Below are 16,993 nucleotides of genomic sequence, written 5' to 3' on the forward strand. Positions count from 1 at the left end.
AGTGCAAAGTATCCTAATCAGTGCAGCATTATTTTCATTTTTATTACCCAAAACTTAGTTTATATGTATGCAGCTTGGGACTGATGAGGATACTAAAAGATTTGTTGAAAGCTCCTGCAACAGGAGGTCACATTTTCATATTTTAATGGGCAACTACTGCATTATATTTCCTAACCTCATATGCTTCTCTTTGTAAACTTTATGCTGACCTTCGAAACTAAAGATGGATCAATACCATTTTATAAGACTATAAGACTATATGAAACGCCAAGTCGATATTGTATTTTTATCACACTTGTAATGTAATGCAATTCTGTATATCAAATAACCCAGAAAGTACCAGTGAAGGCTAGAAATTATGTTCAGAGACATTAATTCAGCTAAGCACTGCCCCACACCAGTCACTGAATGCCAAAAATTTTCATCAGCCCGGACACCCTAGTGGCCTCATAATAACTAAACTTCCAAAACCGCCAAAACCCAAAGGATTAAGCTAATGCAAACTTAAATTGTCCAAATGAGGAAACTCAAATTCAGGAGCCTTCAGGTCTTCAGATTCTGGGTGTGTATGATCTCACAATTAACAAGAGAAGAGAGGAAACACAAATCCCCATGGGGAAGTTCCTCACAAAATGTCATTATTATTGGTGAGTTTGAGCATCGTGAGACAATATGAGGCACTGATATCTTTATGTTTCTAAAGGGAAAACCCCCACACATTTCCTACCCTGTGCGCTAGAAAAAGTATTTACAGAGGTACAGTTATTGGGGATCTGAACCGGTTACCATTCAAGTGCCTTCAAGTTCATGCACATGTCAAATACCATGGAAGAAGTTACAAACACAAGAGACAGAAGTCACTGTTCTAGGGACCTTTCACACATATTATTTTAAGTGTATGTCATGGTTTTAGCTGGGATAGAGTTAATTTTCTTCACTCTAGCTGGTATAGTGCTGTGCTTTGAACTTAGCAATGGAAACGATGTTGAGATAACACACAGATGTTGGGGCTGTTGCTGGGCAGAGCTTGTACTAGTCAAGGACTTGTCCAGCCTCCCATGCTCTGCCGGGGGCACAAGAAGCCGGGAGGGGAGGGGGCACAGCCGAGAGAGCAGATTCAAACTGGCCAAAGGGATATTCCATATCATGTAACGTCATGCCCAGTGTGTTACCTGGGAGGGGCTGGCCGGGGGAGGGGGGAGCAATCGCGGCTCGGGGACGGGCAGCGTCGGTCGGCGGGTGGTGAGCGGCTGTATCGTTTGTGTTTCCGTGGTTTTTTTTTCCTGTTTTCCATTTCCCTTCCTTTTCCCTTTTATTATATTAACATTATTGTCATTATTATCATAATAATTTATCATTATTATTTTATTGTAATCATTAAACTGTGCTTATCTCAACCCACAAGTTCTTTTGCTCGTCTGATTCTCTTCCCCATCCCACAGGGGTGGGGGGGGAGTGAGCGAGCGGCTGTGGGGTGTTCAGTTGCCAGCTGAGGCTGAACCACGACAGTGTAATGATTACTTATTTACTTTTCCTGACACCCAAACATCTAAGTTCTTACACAAAGGAAGGATGAGTAACTGTAGTTGACTAAGGGATTGGCATTTTGGGTGTATGCTTTAATTCTTGTCTCTAACTCTGTATTTTCACATGAACAGCAACTACCTTAATTCCTGAGTATGTTTTACAGAGCAGATTTACTATAAATACTGTTTTCTCTGCTCTTGTATCACAGTTTAGTTCACCAAAGCTCATTGTATATACTCATAAAACACACAAACATATAAACAAAAATGAACTTTAACAAATGTACATGACTTGAAAAATATAATAGCGAAGCAGAGGAAATGAGAAATAGGAGCATGAGATTATTTGCCTTACCTTGAAGGGAAAAATAAAGAGAAACATGGTGTAACGAGCACTCATCGTTATTTCTGAAAAAAAAATACTACATTTCAGGTGCAAGCACAAATACAGCCCCTCGGATAAGAACGTCTATATGACCTTTATGTCAGTAGGAGAGCTGCTGTGCAATTAGGCCAACTCATATCACCTCCTATAATGAAAGGTCTCCCCATCTTTATGACAGACTCAGGCTTTCTTGGGCCCAGGATCCAAGCCCTTCAGGTCTGAATTCTTTCCAACATTGGCTTTATCACAGGGAGCCTCATATAGAAATAGGGTAGCCTGGTTGACATATCTTTAATCAGAACTCTTTTCCTCTGCTAGTCAAGGCATTCATCTTCCCAGCTGTGAGCTGCTCACCATCCTTTTTGCAATTAACACACCTATAAGCGGTGCAAGGTGGAGGTATAATGCTCAGCTTCAAGGGCAAAACTATTTTATTGCCCTCAGTGTGAGAAATCTGTATACATGAAATGTGCCACTTGTAAATGAAATCCCCACGCACCCTACCTCTAAAGAGAAAAATATTTCTCCTGTTCAAATAAAGCTGCAAAGGCAATCTCCAAACAAGCATTCAGCTGGATCAATAGCTAGAAATTGAATAGAACAATGTCTCATGCTGCTCTATAGAATTTTCAAAAGATCTGAACCACACAATCCCAATTTTTCAAGTTCCACCAGTGGGATTTACAGTCTTGTTTTCTGACTCCAGGAGAAAAAAAAAAAAACCAACCCACAAAGAACATATTCACATACTAAGACTAAAAAAAGGACTGTATGGTCAAATAAGATCGTGGTGTAACTTAAACCTAGAAAATGAGCAAGGTTTCACAGGGTAGGTGAAGTTAGGCTCAGGTGTTTAGGTATACTGTAGAGAGCTTCAAAGATGAAAAGGGATTTTATATGCCCAAGTGCAACAGATATAATTCACACTTACTAAGGTCTGATAACATATCTTTCAAAATGGAAATTAACAGGCACATATACATGAAAACAGTCTTTCCATGAATTTTTAAGGGAACACTGTTAATTTATGTAATGGATTTTTTCACTTGAATATCAAGCTATTATAAGCTTTCTTGATAGACGTGGTATCAATTACTTAATTTTCTATAGCACAAAACCAGGAGACAGGTATTTTGAACATTAACTCCGGGTCTACAAGATGTATCGTGTTTCTGACTTTACCGTTTATGGAGAAAAGTAAATTTGCTCCACTACATGGAAAGGAGCATCATGATGAAAAAGGCATTCAAATTGTAATTCACAAACGCAAAAAAGAAATACCCCTTCTGAGTGTTCTATTTTTCTTTGTGAAAAATAACTTCAGGCCTCAAACTAATTTTTTTTATTTGTTTTGCTCTGGTTAGGAATACTATAGATGTGTGATCTGGGAGAGTTATTTGATTCCTAAGACAAGATGACGACAGAAGTGGAAAGAGCAATTTCGCACATACCCAGGAGTCCACGGTTCCTCCCAGGTCTGATTCAGTTTTGGTGTAATCTGCCTGGTTATGCAAAGTATCATGCTGTTTTCCACAACAAAACCAGATGTTTCAGAGAGCACGTAATTCCCACAACATATAATTTGTGCTGAAAACAGATTTTCAGAAGAACAGGTAGGGATATGTGGCTAGCAGACTTGGAGCAAACCACATGCAGGATTGCGTACCTGTCTAGCATTCTGCCGTACGCTTCTCTTTCATCTTTCTAAGTACTTTAAAGTCAATCAATTTTGCCTCCAAAGAACTCCCATCCTGTATGTTACTGGATCCAAAAAAAGTATTACTAGTATAGTAATCTTCTTAAAGAAAGGGATATGAAATATTTTTTTAGCAAACATGTGCCAGCAGCGTAGGCTATCTCAGAGAAGATGGGTGAGAAATATTACCTCCCCTGAAAAAATAGTGAAAACATTTTCTTATAAGAGATTATTAGCAAAGAAGAATGAAAGATTTAACATTTTTAATAGTCCAAGACAAAAAGTCATTGAGACAACAAAAGTATCTGCAGAATTACTCATCAACTATATCTGATACAAGATCTCAATTTCTGATACAAGCAGCATACATACCAGCCATGGCTTGGAGCCTGTTCATTCACACCAGGGAAGGTGCAGTTCATACATTCAGTAATAAAGTACTGACTTGGTTAAAGAAATAAGTAGGACAAGACATACTATTATGAAGAATAAAGAGAAGAATTTGGAAAGTGACAGGTTGGGATTATTATATTTAATTACTTTAAATGTCAATACCCTTTTCCCTTTCTTCCACATATAAATTTTTCAGTTTTTTCTGGTACTTAAACCTAAATACAAAAAAAAAAATCAAATTATTTTGTTGCCAGTAACGCTACAGGTTTAGGTTTTGTTTGGGGTTTTTTCCCCCACAGTTTAACTTATGCTATATTTGTAGTCACAGCAATGAAGCTCAGAAACACAATAATTTCTTGGCATCTTTTTTGCCTCGAATGTCTCAGGGGAGATTCTACATTTTACAGAAGATGTGAACAAATAAGTCATCAGAAAATATGTCAAACTTGAAAGTCTCAGGCTCCAACAGTGGAAATAAGTACAACCTGCTCTTGTCTCTTATAATTAGGTCTATTGATTTATATGTTTTGTTTTACTTGCATTTCATACAAGTATAAACACATGAGAAAGTAGTAAGGGAAAATAAAAAGAAAACAAAGTGTTTTAGCATAAATGAAATACCTAGTAAAATGCAAATCATTATTATGATGTAATGTAGTCTAATATATTAATTTCTAGCTTGTTTTGCCTGAAGCGGTTACTTTCTACATCCTTCCAAGACAGCACACTTTTCTTTCAATTTGTCAAACAAATCTACATATATGTAAAACCCACTTCTTTCCCTCTTGTCTTCGCCCCTCCACGACACTGCAGGGGATTTTGGAGCTCATCTCTCCTACAGCTGCAATGACTGCAGCCTCTGGACAGTTCCTGTCAAAAAAGGGCTTGTGACTGCCTCGGCTACAGGAAATCACTGGAAGACTGGGCCAGTAAAGACAGGAGTTCAGGCAGGATTCTTATTCTGCGAGCAGCCAGCAAACCTTTATCCAAGGGGCAGAAGAGATGGGAGGGAAGATGTTCTTGCTTGAGTGTTAAAAAGGACTTGTTATTGTTCTACAACCCAGCTTCTTCTTCTGTCTCTCCTTTTTGAGTGCCTTCAAAACCAGAATACTGGGAAGCATCATTCCTCATGCTTCCCCTCTCCTTTCCTTAATTTTTATCCTACCTGCCCCTTGTCAAGGAAGTCCTACAGGCTTTAAGATCTGCAAGGTAATCCATCAAAAATAACCCTGTTTCTTGATTGATGGACTACCTATTGTACTCATAATAGATGTTGTACCTCTGCTTGCCTGAAGGTAACTAGGGACAATCTTCTCTAATGAAAGACTTGCTTTATGTCTTGAAGAAGCTGCCACCTGAAGATGATAATCCAAAGTTCTTGCAGAACTTCTAGTCTTCAGTGAGTGAACCCAACTGACGTTCAGGTGTTTTATACTTAATTGAAGAATTAATCACAAGTCAGTAAGAAAAAATTTTTATCAGTTCTAATTATCATTACATTATGCATTTTAAATAAGCAAGAAGTAAAGAAAACAGTTCCAGGGTTTCTGCTGTAGAAAAATCTTGTTCCACAGTCTGATAAGTAATAGAATTTTGTAGTTTGAGTTCACTCGAGGATAAATATCAGTCATTCTGAGACTTCTGCCAACTTTAGTAAATATTTCTCAAAGTAATAGATTTTTTGTAACATATGCAAGAAAAAACCCACAAAGTTATGCGGATAGTCATCACTATTGTGTTCTTAATACCCTTTTAAAATTAAATGCAACACACTACCTAACTTTTGACTCCTCAAAATATAAGAGAAATATTTGTAAGTTGAATGACAGATGGCTTGAACTGAATTGACTTTATAACCAGAGCTCTCCTCCCTTGGTACTTATATATGAAAATGGAGGGCACTTATGAATGTCAAACTCTGCTTTCTTCCAGAAGTACAATACTTTTTTCTGGAAGTAAAATCAATACTATAAATCAATACGTTTGTAAAGTACACAGCTGCAACAGTAAGGCTTTACTGTCTTCAAGTTGTAATGCAATGATTTGAAAATATTTCTAAACTTTCATTTCTGAACTAAAAGACTAGTTTTTTTACTGCTATATATTTTAGCGCTCTAAGGTTCTATATATATAAGCCCTGCTCCAGCACATCAAGCCTTAGAGTTCTGGTAATGTTGGACTACAATCGCTAAAGTAATAATGACAACAAATTTCCATTTCTACTTTCCTTCAACAAAATTTCTTACCTTTTAGTCTGAAAATGCAGTATAGTATTTCATTCTTCAATTACAAATTTAGGACTGGAAACTTTACTTTCTCTCTCATTGATATATAAAGTTATTTGAACACAATCCCTAAGTAACACACTCATTTCACATGACAGACACTGAATATTTTCAGTTATTCCTGCTGCAAGCTTCAAGGCACTACGGCTGTGTAGAGCATATATTTCCTCATTAAGACAGTGATACAACTGACTTTTAAACGTGTGAGTATGTAATTCATCATGAGCACAGGGATTAGTTATCTGACTAAAAACTCATGAATACATATGAAAACAGTGATTACCTAAAAAGATACCTTGCAGGTTTCTAATGTAAATGTGTATGTTCACAAATTACTTGGAATAATATGAAACAGAGCTTGTTCCCTTGAGATGCAAAGTTGCTGATTCATAAATTGTTTCAGTCCTGTGTTTATTATCACTTTTTTGAGGAGGTTGGATGATTCTCTATCACAACCTGTCAAACATTCATTATAGTTGCATCTATTACCACCAGCACAAATGTAGCTAATATTTCTAAATGACATTTACATTCCAGGAGTTTACTATGTTGAACTAAAACTCCTTGTTTTAGCAAAGCAGGTAAACAAACTTTCCAAAGTCTAAATCCCTCACCTTTTAACACCTGTAAAGCCGCTTCCATAGAACCACTGCTTACTACAATTATAATTTAACTCAAAATTGAAAAGTATGAACTGCGTAATATCCATAATGATACACATAACTGATTATTTGGATTATATATTATTGGTGAATTTTGACTGAGAAATATGGGATCTGACTGAACGATTGAGCTTAGCCTACAATGGAGTTTCAAGAGATAAGACTGGACCTGAATTCAAGGTGAACTAAACTCAAGAACCAGAAATATCAAGAATGGTCAGTTGTAATTTTGAGAGTTAAATGAGGAGAACAAGTGGTGTATCAATCTCAAAGCAAAAGAAGGGAGCAGTCAGAAGCTGAGGTCAGAAGTCTACACATCATCATGGTGTTTACTGTGAGGAACATGCCAATGCAGAAGCAGGCAGTAAGCACCTATCTATAAAAAAAACCTTCGGTTGTTGTGTAGAAGCAACAAATCTGTTCCGAGAAGCAGAGGCAAGAAACCATGAGCTATAACAAAATGGAGGACATGGAACCTCCGTAACTTTTGGGAACTTTTCTTTTTTGGTTGGGGAGTTTTTGTTGGGTTTTGATGTTTTTTTGGTTTTGTTTGTTTTGTTATGGTTTTGTTTTGGGTGTTTTTTTGGTTTTTCTTTTCTTTTTGTTGTTATTTTTTTTATTTTGTTTTAAGGAACTTAGTACTTTTGTAAATCCCAGTCATAAGCCCGGAATGGTCACATAGGCAAGAACAATAAAAAAAAAAAGGAAGATCCTAAGGAGTTGAATCTCTCTTCTCCCTTTGGTTTCTGCCTCTTGCTCTGAACCAGCTCTGTCCCAAGAGCACAGGCACAGCTCTCTGTTAGCTATTCCAATGAAGCTCAGCCTTCAGATACAAACAGCAGTGGTATAAGTGATCTCACTACAAGCACAAATCAGTGCGCTATCTCTAATGCTCCACATCCTAATGCCTGGCTGTGTTGTCTATTGAAGAATATCTGTGATATATGAAATCCCAAATCAGCATTCCATGGCATAACTACTGTGGATAAGCTGGTCCATGCTTTTTTATCCCATGGCAAGTGCAAGGTAATTTTTGAAACCTGTTTCTTGTGGGGTAAGCTAAGTCACCTTGTGTTTTTTGATGTCTGGGAACACACAATCACCTCAGTACTGCTTCTGTGTGGTAACCTGTGATCTCATGCAGTGTATGAGCTCATAGATAACATAAGGCAAACATAAGCAAAAGCGCTATTACCAAAACACAGTCACCTAATACCACTGCTGCCCTAAACGGATCACAAATATATTAAAATGATCAACAATCTTTTTTTTTTAATACACTTCACTACAAAACTGACAGCAATTTTGGTTCTACAAATACAGCAACACTGGATAAGAAAATGGGACATATATTTTCACAGTAATGTTACAAGACATCTGAAGTTGGTAGAACTGTCTACTGTTCAAATTACATATAAATTACTTCTTTCCAAATACTTGACAGGAATACGTTGAAATGTTTTTGCAGCAAACCTTTCAACAACTATTTGAGGCACAATTATAGTTGAATGAAATTCACTGTTTTAAGTGAAAAGAAGAAATTGGACAGTAAGTGGCTGGTCAGGCCTCTCAGCCAATGCCTTCTGTTAGGATACATGGGATTACTCTTACATTTATTTCCCCCAGAGTCTCTATTTCATTTGTGACAGCAATGAAAATATGTATGCAGAGGATTAAAAGTGTTTTTCAAGGTTACTGCAGAAATTGCATCTTGTCAGAAGATGGTGCTGTTAGGCCATTTTTATCTGAAAAGATTACTTTTAATTACAAAAATAAATTTAAGCTGTGTGGGAATCCCAAACTGTTGATTGGTTTAAAATATGATAATTTTTAATAAATAAATTATTTTGCATTCTCTTAAGGCAGAGCTTTGACCTTGAACTACTTAGCTAAGTGTGTTCTGAAGCACTTTCTGAAATCTAGTCTCAATAACATAGTTTTGTTTCTGACAAGTTAAATAAAACTGTCAGGTGCAGAAGCATTCTACCTAAAGCCGGGATAACTTCACACTTCATACATTACAATTTGTGCATATCTTCATGCATTACAACTTTTTTCCAATTTTTGGATATATTATAGGTATACCTATCAATAATTGCCTATTAGCAGTGAACTGAATGCACGGACAGCAAGGCCACAGTCATACATTTACATTACACATGCAAAGAGCTAAGGATTGTAGAGGACATACTGGGGGAAAACAATGAAAGAAAATTTCCACTACCAGGTAAATCTGTACATTAAAAATTGTTCTTATGTAAGAAATTTACATTTGGCTCTCTTACACTGAAAATATACTCTTACTGTATCTCCAGCTATTCTGAACCGATACTGTAATCTATACGAACACTTATGAAAAATGCATAATTTGATCTTCAACCATTTTTTCTTTGCTATTTGACTGACATTTAAGGATCACTATTTTTCATAGCAGGTTTCAATAAAGAGAAGGAAAGCTTGATCAAGTACCGTAGGATGGATATTTATAGCTTTCTATTCTAACCAAGCACTTGAAACATATTTTCAATCTCCTTGCTGAACTAAAACACTATCTTTAAGTTCAACCTCAGCTTCCTAGAGTCTAAATAAACTAAGTATTCACATTAACTGTCTGATATTATTAATGGTGAGTGAACATCAGTAAAGCTGAATGTAAAACCAGATCCGAGGGAAGATCTGTTTAAGAGACACTTTCCTCGGAGAGTGGGAAGTGGGCACTTAGGGAAGGAAGCATAAGAACAAAGCAAATATAGTCTGGTTCTTTCCATGGCTCCCTGCAGCCTGCAGTTTACAGGATAATCTGAACACTTGACTCACTTGTTCTCTTGGCTGAGCTGCTTGGGACGTTGTTCAGTATCGGAAAAGAAATAAAATGACAATGAAGATGACTTATAGAGCTAAGCAGTGTCTTCTTTCCTTCCTGTTAGAATAAGAGGCTTTGAAAATAGATTTAACATGCTACAGCAAGAAACAAGGAAGGGGTACACTATCTTAAGATGATGCCTCTCTCAGAATTGTATTTTATTCTTTATTATTCTCATTTCACCTTATCTCTCTGCAATCTGGTATAAAAAAAAAAAAGGCTAAACGACATGGGCCCATGCTAGGACTCGCCAGTAGGTCTTTCTGTGAACATCTGGTGCCTTAAAACTCTTCCCATCACATTACCAGCAAGGCCTTTAGTTTGGGGGAAAAAAAAAGTACAAGGAGGCTAGAGAGTCCAAAGCAAAAAAAAAAACCAGAGGGAGCAAGAAGAGCATGAGGAACCATTGCACGTGGTATCCGCACCTCCTTCAAAACAAGAATTGTGGCATGACAAAGAAGAACAGTCAGAGCTTCATCCAGGTGCTTTGCCCAGAAATATTGTTCTTGACACCACCCCCTCTCACTCTGTCCTTCCCTCAATAAAATGGCATTTCCCACAGTGATTTGTTTCTCTTCTCCATTTAGATCCTGAACTATTTAAACTGAAAAGTTCCTGGTCACTCAGCTGCAGAGTGCCTGGGAAAGTGGCACTGACCTTGGCTGCTCCTTAGGAAATGCTGTGAGGAGTACAATTAATAATATCTCCTCCAGGGTTTTCTTCACATGGAAATCACACCAAGTTAAACCGCAACCTTGAGAACTCACTTAGGGGTGTTTTCTAATTGAATGTAATTGTCAAGCAAAACCACGTCCTATGAGAGATTTCAACATTAACACAGTACCTCCAACTGCTTAGTCGCTCTGACAAAGTGTTGATCTTCCTTCCCATGGTATTACAAGCCATGAAATATAGCATTGTAACAGTTAGAGCAGCAGGATATTATTTCTGCTTCTGTCATTTATTCATCACATATTATTGAGGAAAATAATGTGTCTTTTCCTAAGCTTCTCCACTTGTTTCAAAGGCAATAACAACTGTGACCTACCATGCAGAGGAACTGAAGGACACAATCAAACTATAAAAAAAGTGCTGAGATAAGAGGTGCTAAAGAATCTCAAGTATATATTATGAGAATTTGCAGCAAATACCATTTTTCAGAATTACAGAGGATCCTTACTTGGCATGTGGTTGGCAGAAAGACAAAAATCATGTTTCCTATAAATATAGTTTATATACACACAACATTTTATCCATATTCTTCTGTTGATACACTTTTCTTATTAAGTTACAATCTCAATAATTTGAGCTTAGAGATTTTTAATGGTATCAGCTGTATTCTGAAGAGTAATGTTAGAGGCCTGTTCTTTTTGTATTAACAAATATAAATGGCAATAACAAAAAGAAAGTTAAAAAAAAAAATAAATTACGTTTTGCAGTCTTTGCACTCTGCCTGCCGTGCAGGCATGTTCTTGACCTACTGAAAGCCAATGACAGAGTTAGGACTTAATACTCCAGCAATCATGCAGGTGATCTCTCAGACTGAAAGGATGAGTTCTCATACTAAAAAAGAAACAGGGGAGGGAAATGAAAAAGCTGGTAACACATACAGTTTGTTATATTAACTTTGGCCAAATCCAAAAATGAAAGCAAACTAAGACTAAAACCAGTGTCCCAGAGCACAGGGACTTTAAGTAACTCAGAAGCAGCTAAGGCTCTCTGCACTTAATGAAAAAGCCACTGACCTTGAAGAGTGATCCAAGGGACCTAATTTAGAACTACTGGAAAAACAGAAAGGTTATGAGGCAAATAACCTATTTCTTCCATAACAGGACTTCTGAATGATGCCCTGGTTGAACATAACAATTTGCAATATGGAACAGCAGCATAAGCACAGACACGCACACACACAGACAAAAATTTTAAAAAGGAGGCAAAAAAGTAAAATAATCCTACATTCAATGACTTTACATCAAGTTGTCTCCATGTATTGAGTATGTTGACATTAGCAGAGTACAGACTGAAGACACTTAAAATGTCTCAAATTTACATCTAGGATAAAACAAAAGTCTTTCTCCCATCCCACAGACTGGATGAGATTTGTTATGTAAGTACATCCTGTATGTACTTATATCAATAGAAAGATCAACAGAGATTGACAGAAATAAAATTAATATACAAGTGAAAAGCATACATAACCTTTGCACGTTTGTTATTTTATTATGTTATCATTTTTTAAATATCTAAAGCTGGTATAACAAATCTCAACTAGCAAGCTAGAAAAATTTGCTTTCACTTGTTGCAGCAAAAGGATTCATTCATTTAGCTTAAAGCTCCCTGTGTTTGGGCCCACATATGATTTAACATAGTTTGGTTTTGTGTCATAAAAATCCAGTGCAGTAATTCAGCTCTATTAGTTTATCACGTTATTAAGATACTCCATCTGGCATTAGTGAAGTGAAGAAAAATCATGCTTATATACCAATCAGCTTTCTCTTATTCTTGCTTATTTTCTTCCTTCCAAGCATTTGGATATACTGGGACAACAGAGAATTAAGCTGAAAGACATAAACCTAGAATTACACTTTTCATTGTGGGAGGACCCTCTAATGACCACTCACATCAAGGCTGGACGCACAATGGGTCCCTTTCCCCTTGTCTTCCTGATTATTTTTCATCATTATTTCTGATAATTATTGAGACTAATGAAGCACATCTCCCTGGCTGATAGCTCTGAAATGGAAAGAGTATTGCATATCATCTATAACCTGCTTTTAAACACAGTAACCTTGACTAACTGCTCTGGCAGAAGAAGAAGAAAAAAGTTTCCAGTCTGTGTTACAGCGGAGAGCTGTGCTCTGGGGATGTCCCAGTCCTGAGCGAACAGTGTTCACCACACTCCCCAGTCCTCCCAGCAGGTCTGGATTGGAGCAATGGTGACCAGTTCAGGGCTGGGAAGCAAAGGGGACTTAGGCAAGTGCCTCAACACAAAACAAACCTTTTGTACTGGAAGTCTGTATCTCTGATGTGCATCAGCTGCAAGAAGAAAAAAGACTGAAGTTATACCCACTATTTATTATTCTTCATAAGTCATTCCTCATCTGCAAATATACAGGGATAAGTATCAGTGAATGTGTGCCGGCCTTTCACATAAATATCTCATCTTTGCTCTTGTGCTTCATCTTAGCTGCTGCTTAATGTTTTTTGAGAAGCTTTTCTTTTGTACTCAAAGTATGTTCTGGATCTGATAATTTATTGCAGAAGCCTGAATACTGCAGAGTACCTTTATATTAGTGTCAGTCATAAGAGTACTGATTTCATTTAGAACAATGAAACGTTTCTTTCTAATTTAGACCTGTCCCTTAAAAATTGCTTCATCTTTTCTGCTTCCACCAAACCCCTTCCTTTCAAAGAGCTCTTGAGGAAGCTCTCACTCAAGCCTTTGTGCTGGAAGAGTGAGAAGCAGTACTTTAGTATGACAGACCTAAAATCTTTGTGTTTTAAGTATATATATTTTAAGAGTGAATATAATGTCACGGTACACTGCGGTTAGGTCTTTTTTCAATTAAGTTGTTTCAACAAGCTTCTCAATACTGGCGCTGGCTTTGAACTTCACGAGTCTCTGAATTTTCATTGTTATGAGTCAAAACAATATGCAGTAAACCAAGCAACTGGGAGACTTGCTTCAAAATGCACTGCTGTGTGAACAAAAATGCCCATGCAGTTGCAGCCAAATTTTTGAAGACGTTCCAATACATGAGACAACATTCATACTTAAAATGGCATAAACCAAGAAACATACTTAATTCAATAGGATTTTCCTTATACAAAGTTGCAGAAGAATATACTTACTGGATCCCAGATTTTGTCCGGAATCAGTGGTAGTCAATATGAATAAAAATAAGGTACGCAAATGAAGACCATGTATGCCATGTTTTTGATGGTACACTATTTCCCTTGGCAACACTTCTGTTTTACTTTTGATCAGACCATCATTAAATACTCATACCAAAACTAATTTATTCTGTTTGGAGCTGTACTGGCTACACTAGGTAACGCACAGTTTTACATTCTCACGTCTCAGACCTCTCGCTGAAGACAGAGAGGCACTATCAGCAAGGTATCTCACATGCCTCCCAGCTGGTAAGCAGTCAAATTAAGGAGACACATGTTCAGAGAATGGGGAAGATCAGGTTCAAACATATGGCTAATTACTGCCAGGAAAGAGAGATCAGTAAACATCATACATTTGGTTTTATATTTGCTATGTAGGAGTCCCCATACTATGCAGAATTAGTTGCAGTTCAACAGTGAAGAAGTCCAAAGACCATGATGAACCTGGACAGATAAAGACAGAAAACTATTTTCTCTTAAAAAAAATAAAAAAGCATCTGCCTCTCTGAGGGATTTAAGTAGAAAGTAATACAAAATTTTACTTTCCTTGTCTTATAGTATTGCTTTCCATTACAGGCAAGTCACTTGATTCTTGATGATACATAGTGTGTTGAGCACCAACGCAGTCTGCCCTTTATGAACAAAAATACCCAACTAATCTGATACGCTGCTTGCTAACAGACTGCCAGGAAAATAATTTGCCAAAAAAATCTGTAGTACAAGCAAAACTGAATATTATCACCCCCATACTTTTTTGTCCTCATTTGAAGCAGTGGCTGACATCTATATTAAGTACAAAATGATCAGATATAGCATGGGGAAAACAGCCTGATTATATTTTTAGAGAGATTTCTGTATGTTACTCTCCCCACTTATTTCTGAATCTGGTCAATTCATTAGAAAAACACACAGACACCATCTTCCAATACTATTTGGGCCACTGGGGGCTATATGACAGTTCTGATGAAAATTAATTGAAGTAGAAGCTATTAACACACATTTGGATTGACTTTTCTTATCTTAGACCACAGCTACTTGAGCACATTAATTACACAGTTGATCCTTCTGAGTACAGGAGGGAAAAGTGTTGTTCATTCAACACTATATACCTTGTACGCTGTCCATTCAGGAATGTATCACTGAATGTTAATTATCGCGACAGGGGAAGCCATCTCTGCTCAAGAGAGGTCATATTTTCAAATACAGTACATGTTCTGCTTTAGTCAAGCAAAAGAAGTTATTTCAAAAGTACGAAGGCAACGAAACGCAAGACTGACAAAGGTTAGCAAACACAGCAATTAATAATTGCATTACACTGTAACGACAATAAATCCTTCTATAAAATATGGAACCAATTGCAAGACACACAAATCATTCGTGAACTATTTAGATTTATGAGGAAAACTGCATCTCAATAAGAAAAAGCAAGCAATGTGAAAAACAACCTACAAAACAAATTCCCAAACATCGTTCTTGAGAGAGTTTGGGAACACTGACTTTGAAAAAAACAATCGCAAATCTTGGAACTCATAGCAGATGTCATCCCTTTGAATACCAGTTGTTTATGTGTGACCAACTGACTTGAACATTGTTTCGTGTTTCATGGCTATATATTAGAACTGTATCAAAGCATAAAGCTCACCTTGAGAAAAAACAAAACAAGGTAAGAGTACAGAATACAACTACTGAAGTAGAATAATAGTTTAACACTGATAAAAGGATAAAGTATGAAAATATGACAAACATTTCTTTTTAAACTAGAATATCATTAATCACTATGCAACTTGATTACTTTTGTTTCAAAAGGTAATAAGAGTCAATCTTCTTGAATTCACTGTTATAATTTCCAATTATATCTCCTATATTTCTCATTTTTGCCCCAAAATATATTTACAACCTCTGCTTTAGACATATTTCTGTCACATATCTACAGTTACCTCTCTCACCAAAATCACAAAAATCATTATAATCAATACTCTGATTCAAACATTCCATAAATAGTACCACAGACACCAGAGCAATAAAATAAATGTTCTTTTCCCAGTTCATTATTTTCTCTCCCTTAGGCCAAAAAGTATAAGTTATATATATTTGATGTATATATGTATGTATTATATATACGCACACATATTTAAGTCATACTGCATAGTTTAAGAGATTACCCACCTTAACTTTGTATACCTAGGTTATAACACTTCTATTCTGTATAATTACTATGAATTACCATTTTAACTGATAGTTCTTTTTCTTTTCTTTTATTCATATTAGAATTCCAGATAGGTAGGAACCTAGATGCAAGGAAAGAACCTAACAAAACAGCCCTCCTCAGCTGTAAAGTTAAAAAAATAGAAAAGAAAATAAGCTTGTTTTTTAAATATATTTTCCATCAAGAGCACCAGGGTTAGGTTCAGAATTTTGGAGTCTTTACAGACACACAGAACACGGTGTAATAGCCTAGGTATTTAACCTTTAAAACATCCTCTGGAAAATGCTACCTTTACCAAACCCCCACTCCTTGTTATTCTTCGGTTGGCTTTCATGAAGAGAAAAAAAACCAAAAAAATAACAAAACCAAAACGGATAACATTTTAAGGTATAAGGTAGAATGGCTGGAATATGTTTACGTGAATCTACACTTAGTAGCAGAAATAGTTTATAGAGCTGAATATGTCAGTTTTAATCCTAAAAACTACTTTTTCATCTGAAGGAGCATACAACGAATTTATCTTTCAAATATCACGTTCCCAGCCATTCCTTACATAGAAGACAGAATGGCGTAATGAAAGACTCTGGTCAGCAGCAAGTGACCTGGTACCACCAGGGCCGTCAATGGTGTGTCATTATGCTGAGATAGCTTCCCACAGGCTACTCATGGATCTAAATATCCCAGTGATGGCAGCAAACATCTATGATGTATTTGTTATTGTCTCTAAACTAATATCTGCCCTCAAAGTGTTGGCTAAATTACATGAAAATCTAACAAACTAAAGACAAACAGCTGATTTTCAGTTAGGTTCAAAACCAGGTTAATACATATCAACCACTGAATGAAGCCTGTCATGTCACCTAAGAATAACTACTTGCCTCTCTTTGATTTCTAACAGTGTAAACTCTTCTTTTGTGTATGATATTGCAGGAGGGAAATCTGGGCCACACGTTCAGCTCCATTCACCAACTTTCTTTTTGTAAGTTTTATATGCTGTAACAAGAGAAGTGTAGCAAACCTCCAAAGCACACAGGCCAACTGATTATTTACCCCAGGGAACAAATGCACAGAATTCAGTCGTAA

The sequence above is a fragment of the Phalacrocorax aristotelis genome, chromosome 11 (genome assembly GCF_949628215.1).
Source record: "Phalacrocorax aristotelis chromosome 11, bGulAri2.1, whole genome shotgun sequence".
Classification (NCBI taxonomy): Eukaryota; Metazoa; Chordata; class Aves; order Suliformes; family Phalacrocoracidae; genus Phalacrocorax; species Phalacrocorax aristotelis.